At 42.2% G+C, this 13,012-nt stretch overlaps 1 long non-coding RNA gene across 1 annotated transcript; it reads left to right on the plus strand.

The window, feature by feature from the left end:
* Positions 1-1,264: 1,264 nt before the first annotated feature.
* Positions 1,265-12,774, plus strand: LOC140453286 (uncharacterized). The gene is made up of 2 exons (XR_011952335.1): positions 1,265-1,424; positions 12,282-12,774. It is a non-coding gene; the product is annotated as an uncharacterized lncRNA (long non-coding RNA).
* Positions 12,775-13,012: the final 238 nt, after the last annotated feature.

Here is a 13,012-nt window from a genome sequence, read left to right on the forward strand (position 1 = left end):
CCTTCCCCCAGGCCCACCCCCACCCCTTATTTATCTCACAGCCCCCTTCCCTCTCCAAATTCCTGATGAAACGCTGATGCCTGCAACATCACCTCTCCTACTACTTGGATGCTGCCTGATCTAAAGTGCTTTTTTGTTTCAATGTATACAAGAGTTTTTCCAGCCACTTCTGTTTTATTTTATATTTCCAGCATCACATTATTTGTTTTAAATAATTTTTTTAGGGGCTTGACAAGGTAAATGTGGATAAGTTGTTTCCTTTTGAAGGTGGGGTCTAGGACCATAAGCCATACTGTAATTGCAAAGTAAGGGGTCATTCATTTAAAACATTAATTTCTGAATCTGTGGAATTCTTTACTACAGAGGGCTGCCAAGGCAGGGTCATTCAGAATGTTCAAGGCTGAGATAGATTTTTAATGAGAAAGGGAATTCAGGGATATGGGGGTATAGAAGGAAAGTGGAGTTGAGGATTGTCGAATTAGCCATGAGACTAGATTAGAGTGGTGCTGGAAAAACACAACAGGTCAGGCAGCATCTGAGGAGCAGGAAAGTTGACGTTTCGGGCAAAAGCCCTTCATCAGGAATAGAGGCAGGATGCCTGCAGAGTGGAGAGATAAATGAGAGGGGTTGGGGTGGGGAGGGGAGAAAGTAGCATAGAGTAGGAGATGACCTGGGGGTTGCAGTGAGAGAGAGACTCACAGATTCTTGTAGAGAGAGGAGGAATGAGCTTATTGAACGGTAGAATAGTCTTGATGCACTGAATGGCCTACATCTGCTCCTACATTGCCTAATATGTCCCTTTAATTACTTTCCTGTTACAAAAGTGACACTTCAGAGAAATAAGTTATGGCTTTGGCTATAGAAGCAATTTGGAACAATTTAAGGCACTTAATTAAAGCTTTTATTTAAACCTCTCGACTTCTCTGCAACTTTTGTAAAAAAATGATCAAGCTATTGGCCGTCTGTCGTCAAAAGCCTGCTTTGGCCTGGTGTCAGTTTTGTCTGAATAGGTTTCCAGTGAACTCCCTTGGTATGTTAAACAACGTGAAATATAGGTTGTAGTAAAATATACCACTTCTGCAACAATGCCAAGTGAGACCTGTTAGTGCACAAAAGTAAATTACTTTTTGTTTAGCAATGACAGCATTTCAGCACCTTTTTTTTTCAGACAGGAGATGTACTTTCCTCCGTTGTCAGAGGTTGCGGTAACTTTTCAATTTTCTCCATTTCCTTTTTTTTAACGTTATTTGACTGGTTTCCGCTGAGCCGAGCTCAGAGGAGCAGACTCGCCACTGTCAGAGTTGTGAGTAACACTCAGTTCATCGGCGGCTCGTTTTGCCAGGACACCCAACTCTGTGACAATGACTAAGATCCTGATTTGCCTCCTCATCTGCATGGCGCTTCTTGTGAGCACCTCCATACAGGTACAGACTCACTCTGTCGCTAAAACCCAACTAGTAATATTATTTGACAAATGTATCTGTAACACAATCTGCTGGGAATTAAGTTTGTTCAGGGCACCAGGCAGCAACGATTTGATTTAGAAGCTGATAGTGTTGATTTCGATGGAAATGAAGCAAACCCAGTTTAATTGTTGGATCCATGCAGTGACTGTAATTAATTGAATTCGCAGACGGACGACAGTCAGGTACCAACTCAAGAACCGTGAAATTTCCAACCTACTTTTGGAAATGATGGGTCTTAAGTCCCCACTTGCTGATCCTTGGAGCCTGTCTGGGTGGCTTTGCTCGCCCCAGGACAGATTTTTGTTGCAGCTTTTCAAAGAATCCCTCTCGTGTGGAAGCACGCCATTCGGCTCATCGAATCCACAGCGACCACAGAGCATCCTACCCAGGCCCACGGCTCAGCCCCCGAGCCTTCACATCCCTGAACACTATGGGAAAGTGTTCCTCAGCCCACCCTAACCTGCTCATCTTTGGACTGTGGGAGGGGACCAGAGCACCCGAGGAAACCCACACGTACAGTCGCCCGGAATCGAACCCGGGTCCCTGGCGCGGGAGGGCAGCAGTGCTAACCACTGAGCCACCACACCACTCTTTCCTCATGCTTGTTTCAGGAGATGTGGGCATTTGTGGCAGTTCCAGCATTTGCCACCCATCCTTGATTGCCGAAATTGATTCGGGTGGCTTTCTGGGTCTTTTCAGAGGGCAGTTAATAGAGTCACCCACAAATGTGGGGATCTTGTAAGCCAGCCCCAGTAAGGATGGTAGAACATGCTGCTGTAAAAGACATTGATGGGGTTGGGTGGTGGGGGGGGAGGTGCACCTAGAACCTCAGCAGTACACAGGGTTCCCAGCTGAGGCAGGTCTGCAGTGGAAGTACTTAGAGGCTTACATTCAAATAGAACATATTGAAGTGTGAAGTTGGCAAACCCTTGGATTGGAGTGATGGAAAGGGACCTGATTTAATTTTAAACCTTGCTTATCAGTCACTGAATTGACTGCACTAAAGTAGGAACATGGTTTGAAAGGAAAAGAAAGCCAGTCAGTCATGGGAGAATATGCCAATTTGGAAAATTCCAGTGGAGTGATTCACTGTATGATGTTTTGGATTTGCAGAATAATGTCATAACTCACTCCTTCAAACTGCACTAGAATTTAAAAAGATGATTTGTCTTCACAAAATGTCGCTAATGGGGTCTGAATGTAACTTTGAGCAAGTAAATGAATTTTGATTGAACAAATGTCTTGCCAGGAACATGGGCCAGTGGGAAGAGGGGGAAGGGGTTTGTAAGATAACTGTGGGCCTCCTCTTGCTAGTCAATGCAGCCCTGATATCTGCAAGTTTTTGCATTTATAAACTGACAGTATGCATTATACAAGTTTGCATAATACAAGCAAAAATCTAATTAAAATAAGAGCCTGCTGTATCTCCACCTCTCTAGTATTCTCACCAACAATCTCACCTCCTAAACCCTCTCCTCCTGCTCATCTCCCCACCATCTCCACTGCCATTTCCCCAGTATCTTCGTTGTTTTCTCTCAGTACACTCACCACTTTTGCCTTCATCCCCTCACTTGCTCAGTTCTTACGTTCTCCCCACCATCTCCTACTCTCTTTCTCTCATCCTATCTTCTATCTCTACTTTTTATCCCTGTCCCCTCCCTTACCCACTCTGCTGTTCCTCTGCCTCATACTATCCTGACTCTCAGGCTCTTGCCCGAAACGTCGATTCTCCTGCTCCTCGGATGCTGTCTGACCTGCTATGCTTTTCCAGCACCACATCTTTGACTCTGATCTCCAGCATCTGCAGTCCACACTTTCTCCTGACCCTCTTGCCCACCCACCCCTCACATTGTTCCTGGTTTCCCCTTACCATTTTCTCTATCCTCTCTTCCATCTCCTTCTGACATCTTCATTGTCCCTAGTCTCTTCCACCTTACTGTCTCATCTAATGAGACCCTTTCCTCTACCTTCTGTTGATTCTCTCACAAGTTCAGCCCCCCCATCTTCCTGTTAATTTCACTTGCCCCATCCCCTCCCACCTTGCCATCACACCTACCATCTCTTATGTCACCCTGAGTTTTCTCTGCCTCACATGCCCTACCAAATTAATTTTTAACTTGTTTTGCAAACCTTTAATGGATGCATCCAAACTGATGATCTTCTCCATTCATCTATACGCTATTCTTCTGAAAATGGCATCCCTCTTTACAACCACTGCTAATTGAACTCTATCACAATCTACCTTCCCATTTTAATTTCCAGCCAAGTTATTTTACACTTGGCAATCTTCCTCAATGCTTTCAAACAACCTCCCTTTGGTGTCTGGCTCTAACTTCTTCTGCTACAAGTCCACCAGCACTTCTTTTATGAGATTTAATCCTACTTCTCAATAAGAAGTGCCACAGAAATGCAAGTTTAGAACACTGCAGTTTCGAATTCAAAATGGTTTTGTGAAATCATCTGTGGAAAGTGAAAGACCTGGATTACAACTGCATGAAGAGTTGAATCTATCCTACCAGATTAAGGTTAACTGGGAAGCACTTGTGGACAATTACCCTTAGCTGGTGAAATCTACGGGAAGGAAAATCACTGATGGGAATTAGATGCGAGTTTAAAATGATGAGTGGGTATAAGGTTAGGTTTGCAAGGGCATTATGATTGTGGCCAAGGCATGAGATAAGGATACATCTGGGCATGATACCCAGTGCCCAGGACTCCAAGTGGCTGGCCAAGCACAGGTCAGGGTGTGGCAGAAGCTCTTTGAAAGAAAGAGTATTGGGGCCTGTTCTTTCCCCTGAGGGAGGTTAAGATGAAGGACAATTAATGTGACAGGGGTTAAAGCACCTCACTTTTCCATCTGCTAACATTTATCATGTATTATGTCAGAGGAACAGAAGGCTATTTTTTATCAAAATGTAGAGAAACTTCAGCATACTTCGGTGCAGAGGGATCTGGATATCCTCGTGTATAAGTCACAGAAAGCTGGTATACAGCTACAGCAGGTAATAGGAAGGCAAATGGAATATTGGCATTTATTGTTAAAAGGAACAAAGTATAAAAGTAGGGAGGTACAAGGCATTAGTGAGGCCGCACCTGGAGTACTGCGTAAATCTTCAACCCCCACTTGAGGACAGGTGAAGTTACACTGGAGGCAGTTCAGAGGAGGTTCACTGGATTGATCCCAGAGAGGAGGGGCTTCTCTTTTGAAGAGACATTTAGTAGTTTAGACCTTTGGTCTCTGGAGTTTATAAGAATGGGAGGAGATGTAGTTCAGGTATGAAGGTTACTAAAGGGGACTGACAAAGTAGATGTTGCAAGGCAACTTAGAACAAGACATCATAGTTTTAGGGTAAGGGGTAGCAGATTTAAAACAGAGATCAGGAGAAATTATTTCTCCCAAAGGGTCATGAAGCTATGGAATTCACTCCCGCAGAGTGTGGTGGTTACTAGGACATGGAGTAAACTTAATGAGGATTTGGATAGGTTTTTAATTAGTAACAGATTGAAGGGTTATGGAGAATGGGCAGAAAAGTGGAATTGAGGCTGATATGAGATCAGCCATGATTGTATTAAATAGCATGGGTTGAATTACCTACTCCTGCTCTTAGTTCTCATGTTTTTATGTTCTAACATGCATAAACATTAACACAGATTGCACAGACAAGATCTGATCAATTAACCACTGTAATTTAAAGTTTAACATTCAGCCAAAGGTTGCATATTTTATTTACATTATAAACTGAATATAAGTCCAGCTACATATTTATCGTTCATCCAAATTCAGCATTTAAAATCAAAGCTGGTTCAGTTTTTTTTAATTTATGTTTGAGTTATTTTTGAGAGTGAGTGTATCACATTTTCTAATAGGAAATAGAACAAGATAGACTTTTAGTTCACTGCTTCAGATTCTTTGTTATATCTTACTTAGTGATAAGGAGGGCTCTGTGGTGTTTTAGAGTAAGTACCACAAACAGTCATATTTGCACTGTAGAGCTGACTAATTCGAAACTGGAATGCACTGCATGAACAGGTAGTGAAAGCATACTCCACTGGAATGTGTGGGGGTTGGATTGAATAAACTGCAAATTTAGTGAATATCATAATCAATAATATAATCAGCAATTTTAATATTTATCCACATAATTTATTTTGCAAATTGGTGCTTTGTTCTTCTTTCTTTGGCAGCTTGCAAATTTTGTCCTTGATCATTTTATAGAGCTTGGGAAATCATGAGTTGAGATAACATGTGCCCATCATTCAGCACTGGTCTAGGTGCCACATTTCTTAGCGTCATTCATATGCAGGACAATGTTTGAAGAAAGGTAAAAAGAGATGATAAATTCTTGCTAATCTTTTCTCGAGACAGAACTTTCCAAATAATTTCCAACTGCTCTCTGACTAGCCATGGAAGTTCATATAGACAAAGCAGAAGTAAACCAATACAAACATAGAAACTAGGAACAGGAGTAGGCCATTTGACCCTGTGAACCTGCTCTGCTATTCATTATGACTATGGCTGATCATCCTACTCATCAGGAAAAAGTGAGGACTCCAGATGCTGGAGATCAGAGTTGAGTGTGGTGCTGGAAAAGCACAGCAGGTCAAGCAGCATCTGAGAAGCAGGAGTATTGATGTTTTGGGCAAGAGCCATTCATCAGGAATGTGCTTTTCCAGCACCACACTCTCGACATCCTACTCAATACCCTGTCCCCACCTTTACTCTGGACCATTTGATACCTGCACCAGCTCCTGCAAAAGTGCTGTTCACTTGGTCCCACCTTCCTGCTCTTACCACTGAGTTAGTAATTTCTTTTCATTCAAGCACTTTTTCAATTCCCATTTGAATTCAATTTGCTTTCACTACCACTTAATGTAGTGCATTCCAGTTTGCACCAAATTTGTGTTGGCAAACAAATTTAATTTTGTCTTTTATTTGCTGATTGCCCCAAGTCCTGTGGTACCACCATGAGTCCACTGGTACCACCAGTGCATTCTAGTTTCTAATTAGTCAGCTCTACAGTGCAAATATGACTTTACCTCTGTCAAATCCCTTCTCAATCGATATATTTTCAAACATTAAGGAGATTGAAAGCATGAGAAGTGGTATTCATCAATGAGCAGACTTAGTGAGCCATACCCCCTATTCCTGATGTCATTTCTGATTTTCCTAATCTTCCCTGCTCCAAGGAGAATAAATTAATTTTTTTCCAGTTTCTCCCATTCCTGGTAGCATTCCATTCACACCATCTCTAAAAGTACAGTTTTTGGCAAGTCATTACAGGAAGATTTAAAACCAATACTATTGGTGGAATATTGATTTGATGGAGGAGTGAGTCTCGTCATTCAACAAGGGTTTCAGATCCACCCCAGTTTTAGTCAAAGGTCAGGTTGAGCCATCCTGTCTGTCCTAATCTGGAAAGATAGGCATTGTACCACATTGCCCTGTAAAATAAGTAGCCATGTGTCAAGTCTGATATTGCTAATATGTCAACAGTGGTCCTATCATTACCTTATCATTCTCCCAGAAGCTTAACACTACATGGACCCACCATTCGGGACACAAGCATTAGATCAGCAGTAAGCTGCAAATCAAAGTCCTTATTTCCTGGGAATCAATTTGTGCTGTATCACGAAGCATTTCGCAAACACCTAATTACCTGGTCAGTTACTTTACTGGTTGCTGTTTATGGGATGTCCCTGCTTCAGTTGGCTGCATTGGCCACTACTCCCTGCTTCTGTGATTTTCTTCAACCTCCCAGGAATTCGGTGCTCCTCAAACTCCACTCTCTCGCGCATCACTCTACATTTTTTGGCAGTAACTTCAGCTACCTCAGCCCTTATCACTAGAATTTTCTCTTCTAAACCTCTGCACCTGTTTTTTCTTCAAGACATTTCTTTAAACCGATCAGAGATTTCAGAGTAGTGCAGATTGCACAAGATATGCCACTGGGACAAGTCTTAATAATATGTTTATATTTTGTACAGCTCTTTCAAATGTACTCCAACACCCAAGGTGCTTCACTGGTATGCTGTCAAGATTATTAGTTAAAATTTGACACTAAATCACTAAATCACTAGGGATATATTAACATTGGTGACCCAAAGCTTGCTAAAAGGTGGAACGAGTTAAGGAGGAGAGAGTTGGAGATGTACAGGCAGGGTCTTTCAGGATTTGAGGTCAAGATAGCTGAAAGCATGGCTGACAGTGTACAAATGGCCAAATTTGGAGGAAGGATGACTTCTCAGGATAACAGGGCTGGAGGTATTTCAAGGTTAGGGAAAGAGGCAAGGCATGGATGGATCTGAAATCATGGATAAGAGTTCTAAAAATAAAGTGGTACTCAGTTAGAAAACAGTATAGATTGGTGAGCACAAGGGTGAGTCAAGATGTCAGGGATTTTGGCTGTGCTGAAGATTATGGAGTGTATCATAGGAGAGGCTAGAGCTGAAAATGTGTTGCTGGAAAAGCGCAGCAGGTCAGGCAGCATCCAAGGAGCAGGAGAATTGACGTTTCGGGCATGAGCCCTTCTTCAGGAAGAAGGGCTCATGCCCGAAACATCGATTCTCCTGCTCCTTGGATGCTGCCTGACCTGCTGCGCTTTTCCAGCAACACATTTTCAGCTCTGATCTCCAGTGTCTGCAGTCCTCACTTTCCCACAGGAAAGGCTAGCCAGGAGAATGTTATAATACAATGTTATGCAACTCTCGATGATCAAAATTCTTTCAACTCCAAGATATTCAACATTTTCAAACTGCAATGCCTTTAGGAAGGCAAACTGAACACAACAGTAAAAGTGAGACAATGATTGAGTGCTGCCAGCCTTTTCCCTTGTTCATGTGTTTAAGTAACTATCTAGGTGGGCTTCCAGTGATCATGGCACCAGAATTTAGGATGGATAGAATGAAATAAAACATAACAGAAAAAATTTAGCTGAGGAAAGAGATCCAACAAGGTCTATTTATTATTAAACATTTTCAGAATTTTTAATTGCAAAAAGATACTTTATTCATCAAAACTATGTTTTCCCTGGTTTGGGTGACACAGTGCTCAGAAGGATTGTCTGAGAAAGGAGTTGTCTGCTGTATGAGAGGAGACTGCTGATTGGATGTCAAGTGACTCTGATTGGTAGAGGTGTTGCCATGAGGAATGTACCACTTAATGAGAATTGACAATTAACTGCTGACCTTTGCTTAAAATTTAGATCAGGAAAATTGACTCTGATGGTCAAGACGTTGCCTTGAGAAAGGAACTAGAGAATGGCTGTCATCTACTGTGTTGAGTTGAAACAAGCACAGTCTGTACATATCGTGTCTGCATAGGACAGGTAGCTGTTTATTAATATATAGAGCTTCCAGTACATGCAAGTACACCACCCTATGAGTCTGACAGACAATTCTAAATTGGTTGGGTGTTGTCCCTTTTGTATCCATGGGCTGGTCAAATTGGGTCAGTACTTCTGTTGCTGCAAACAACTGAGAAGGTATGCTGTTAGATATCTTAATGGGCCACGTCCTGTGCCCAAATCCTCCATTGAAATGGAGAAGTTAAAATGAGGTTACTTTCCGTGAAGTCCTATTTGAGAAATTGGATAGTGGGTCCTTGACTACCATCTCCCACAAATCTGTGTTGACATTCTGTCTATTCCACATGCTAGAAGGTTGGCTTTTTTGGGAATCTCAATTTGTTCACCATGCAAGTTTGATGCTGAAATATATTGCAATAAAGCCATTCTCCAGTTTATTAGCTACTCTGATCGGCTCGTTTCTCACTGTATATTGTGCAAAATCTATGAAATGGCCTGGGGTGATCACCTTTGGTCCTGAAAAGTGCCCATTCTATCTCAAATAGAAAGTTTGAGGAATAAGTGAAGCCAGCTGATTCACGTTGTTACAATGCACAAGTGGTGTTCACCACTAATAGGATGCTACTGTCAAGCCAAAAGGATATTTTGCTTATTGTACAAATGAGTGAAGTTGCATGTGAATTTTAATGCAGGTGTGAATGTATGTAGGCTTTATATCCAAAGGCTGGCAGATTGAATCGAACAAAGTTACATGGAAAATAGAAGCAAGAGTAGGCCATTCAGCCCATTGAGCTTACTTTGCCATTCAATTTGATCATGGCTAGACCTCCATTTCAATGTCATACTTCCATTACCTCCCCATACCCTTTGTTGCTTTCACTATTTAGAATATCTGTTTCTAGACTAACTAGGACTGAGGTGAGAAATTTCTTCCCTCAAAGCGTGGTGACTGGTCTTCACTGCCTTATGTGGTAGTGAATTTCACAAGGTGACAGCACTGAGTGAAGAAATTTCTCATCTCAATCCTAATTGGTCTACTCTTTATCCTGAGACAGTCCACCCTTATTTTAGAGCAAGGCAGAAGACCATCCTGCATTTAATCTGTCCAGCCCTGTAAGGATTTACCATGTTTCAATGGGGATCCCCTCTCATTCTTCCAAGCTCCAGTGAATAAAGATGCAGCCAACCCAGTCCCTACTGGTAAGGCAAACCTTCCATCCCAGATATCAGTCTTGTGAATCTATGCTACACTCCCTCTATGGAGGAGAAAGTGAGGACTGCAGATGCTGGAGATCAGAGCTGAAAATGTGCTGCTGGAAAAGCGCAGCAGGTCAGGCAGCATCCAAGGAGCTTTTCCAGCAACACATTTTCAGCTACTCTCCCTCTATGGCAAGTCAGGGAGATTTAAGCTGCACGTACCATTCCAGGTGTGATTTCATCAAGGCTCCGTGCAGCTGCAGCAAGACATCCTAACTCCTGTACTTAATCCCCTTGCAATGAAGGCTAACATACTGACAACTTGTGACTGGAAACACGTCCCACGAACTTGCAAGTGATATCGAATAACAGCTCAGAGACAAACTTCCATTGAGCAATCACATTAGTTTATTGCACTAAATACAACTTACTAACAAAATATCTTTGCATAAACTATTCTTTGTGTCTGTATGTGATATTAGCCACCTGTCCTCAGGCTGATCAGGCCTAGTACAGGGAACCTTCTTCTCAAAGTCTCTACCTAGGGCTGTCTTTTGTAAAGTTGTCTGTTGTCTCCCCGCCTCCTCTCTCCCTCCCTCCCTCTCCCTCCCTCCTTAATCAGACCATATACCTTAGAACGCAAGCTTTGATTTAATCACATGTCCCATGCCTCTGGGTTAGGGTGTAACCCTGCAACCATCTGCTTCACTTGTCATCTCTGTTGTTTTGGAGCCTACACCACAGATGGGTCAGATCCAGTTGCACACCTAAATACTTTCTTCCTGTTTATCATCTAACTAATGCATCTCACTTTGTTGGTGACGGCGCTGTGAACATTTGAAGTGGATCCCCTGTACCATTACACTTTGCTATTAATTTAGACAAATCCAGTAACTGGGTGACCGAATAAGGAGTACTGTATGGGACTGACAATCACCTGATGAAGGAGCGGCGCTCTGAAAGCTAGTGCTTCCAATTAAACCTTTTGGACTATAACCTGGTGTTGTGTGATTTTTAACTTTGTACATCTCAGTCCAACAGCGGCATCTCCAAATCATGATCTGTTCCTGCTGTCCTTGTTACCCTCTGAGTTGTAAAGTAGGGCATTAGCATAGCTGCAACTGTAGCCATCAGTATGGGTTCCAGAGAAGGTTTGTCCCATTATCACAGTGTCCATACCTGTATGCCTCCCTGCCAAACTATTCCATCCAACTCCCACGAAGACACTTGCATTATTGAAAACTACTGCAACCCATAATGTGAATGCTTCTTCCCTGGGTGGACAGCTGCACTCTTAACTATTTCTTTCTGACATTTAGGATTGGCTTGTTTGTCAGTTTACTGTCCTTTTCTCAACACAGTTAAGTCTGCCTTTAAATTGGTGCACATTTTGTCAGGTACAACTCAGATCATCTGTTAACCTCTGCACCTACTTCTCAGCCTGACTCCAGTTGTTCTCAACCTTTTCAGTGTGAGTCTGGAAGTTCGCTATATGCTGAACCATACTGATTCACTCCAGCGGCCGCAGCTCACTGTTTACTCTTTTCTCCGCCTCTCAATTTCTGATGTGCTTCTTCTGATTTATTTTTTCACCTCTTCCGATTGTCTCTCTCCAAGTAGCAGGTGAACATTGCAGTTAGTCCACTCAACCCCTTTTTAGATTTGTAGATGCCTTTTACCCTGCCTTTTTACCCTGCCTGTTAACCTTGCCTTTTTACCCAGCCTGTTAACCCTGCCTTTTTACCCTGCCTGTTAACCCTGCCTGTTAACCCTGCCTTTTTACCCTGCTGCTTCAGAGCTGCCGCCCACACCTGCCTCTTGTGGATTTCTCTGGATCTGAGAAGCTCAGACCTTTATATCAACGTGGCCACCTATAATCCACATATGCACGCGGTACTGTACCCATTCTGGTTTTGAATTTGTAGCCATTTCTCTTAACTTGTTACTTGATATCATTTACTTGTCTGTTATATTTGAGTTTGAACTCAACTGAACTGCTTTAACTAGACATATCACAGCTGACTCCTGGCTGATTCACCAATTCTGTTGGCCTGTGCCCTGTAGAATGTCCCATGTGCTAGCCAGTGAAATAGAGTAATAACCCTGGAAAAGAAATTTCCCTTTGAACAATCATATTACTTAGTTGTGCTAAAAGCAACTTACTAACAAAATACTGCAGTTAAGTAAACTATTTTCATGTGTGTGTATGCAATATTACCTATCTGTTCTCAGGTTGAATAGTTGGTTCAAATACTGACCTGAATTGAACTCAGTCGCTCATTTTTAAAACCTCTCAACATTTTGTTTTCTATAGAGCCAAACACCATTACCGCTAATGTGGAATACAACAAAAAGTGAAGCTGCTGGGTTTACCTCAGTCACTGTCAAGCTGCTGGTTTTGTCGCTTCTCCCAGTCTTCCTGCAGAGAGTACTCTCCTAACCAAATAGCACAGAGGCAGCTCCATCAGCTCTCTCATTCAGCAAGGAGACCATTCTGCACAGCCAGCATTCATCTTCAGATTCACTCTCAACGTTCATCACTAACTGAGCCTGATGCTGCCTCAGTCAGTTGATTGAGACATGCTCATCTGCCAGTTATCTCTCTCCACCCTTGATTTCTACTAATCTTTTTACTCTGATCTGCCAAGTAATTGGAATCAAGAAATATATCATGTAAAGTTAAATCAATAAGTAAACCAAAAGCATCAATGTTCACTCTAGTGTGGTTGAATATCATTCTGCTACTCATGGCATGTGTTGACATTTAAAGTGATGATTTTTTTAACAATAAACAAACAATCTTGGTATACTGTCAGTATGGATGTCTTGCTTTTGGTTGCAATTTCTGTGTCTGTGCCTGCATGATCTGGCTCACTGGAGAGGTAGTGGTGTCTTGATTAGTATCAGAGGCACAGAATAATGCTCTGGGGACATGGGTTCAAATCCTGCATAGCAGCCAACAGTGATTAAAAATGATTTGTAAATCTGGAATTGAAAGCTTGTCTCAGTAATGATGACAGAAACTATCATTGATTACTGTTAAAG

This window comes from Chiloscyllium punctatum, chromosome 27 (genome assembly GCF_047496795.1).
Source record: "Chiloscyllium punctatum isolate Juve2018m chromosome 27, sChiPun1.3, whole genome shotgun sequence".
Classification (NCBI taxonomy): Eukaryota; Metazoa; Chordata; class Chondrichthyes; order Orectolobiformes; family Hemiscylliidae; genus Chiloscyllium; species Chiloscyllium punctatum.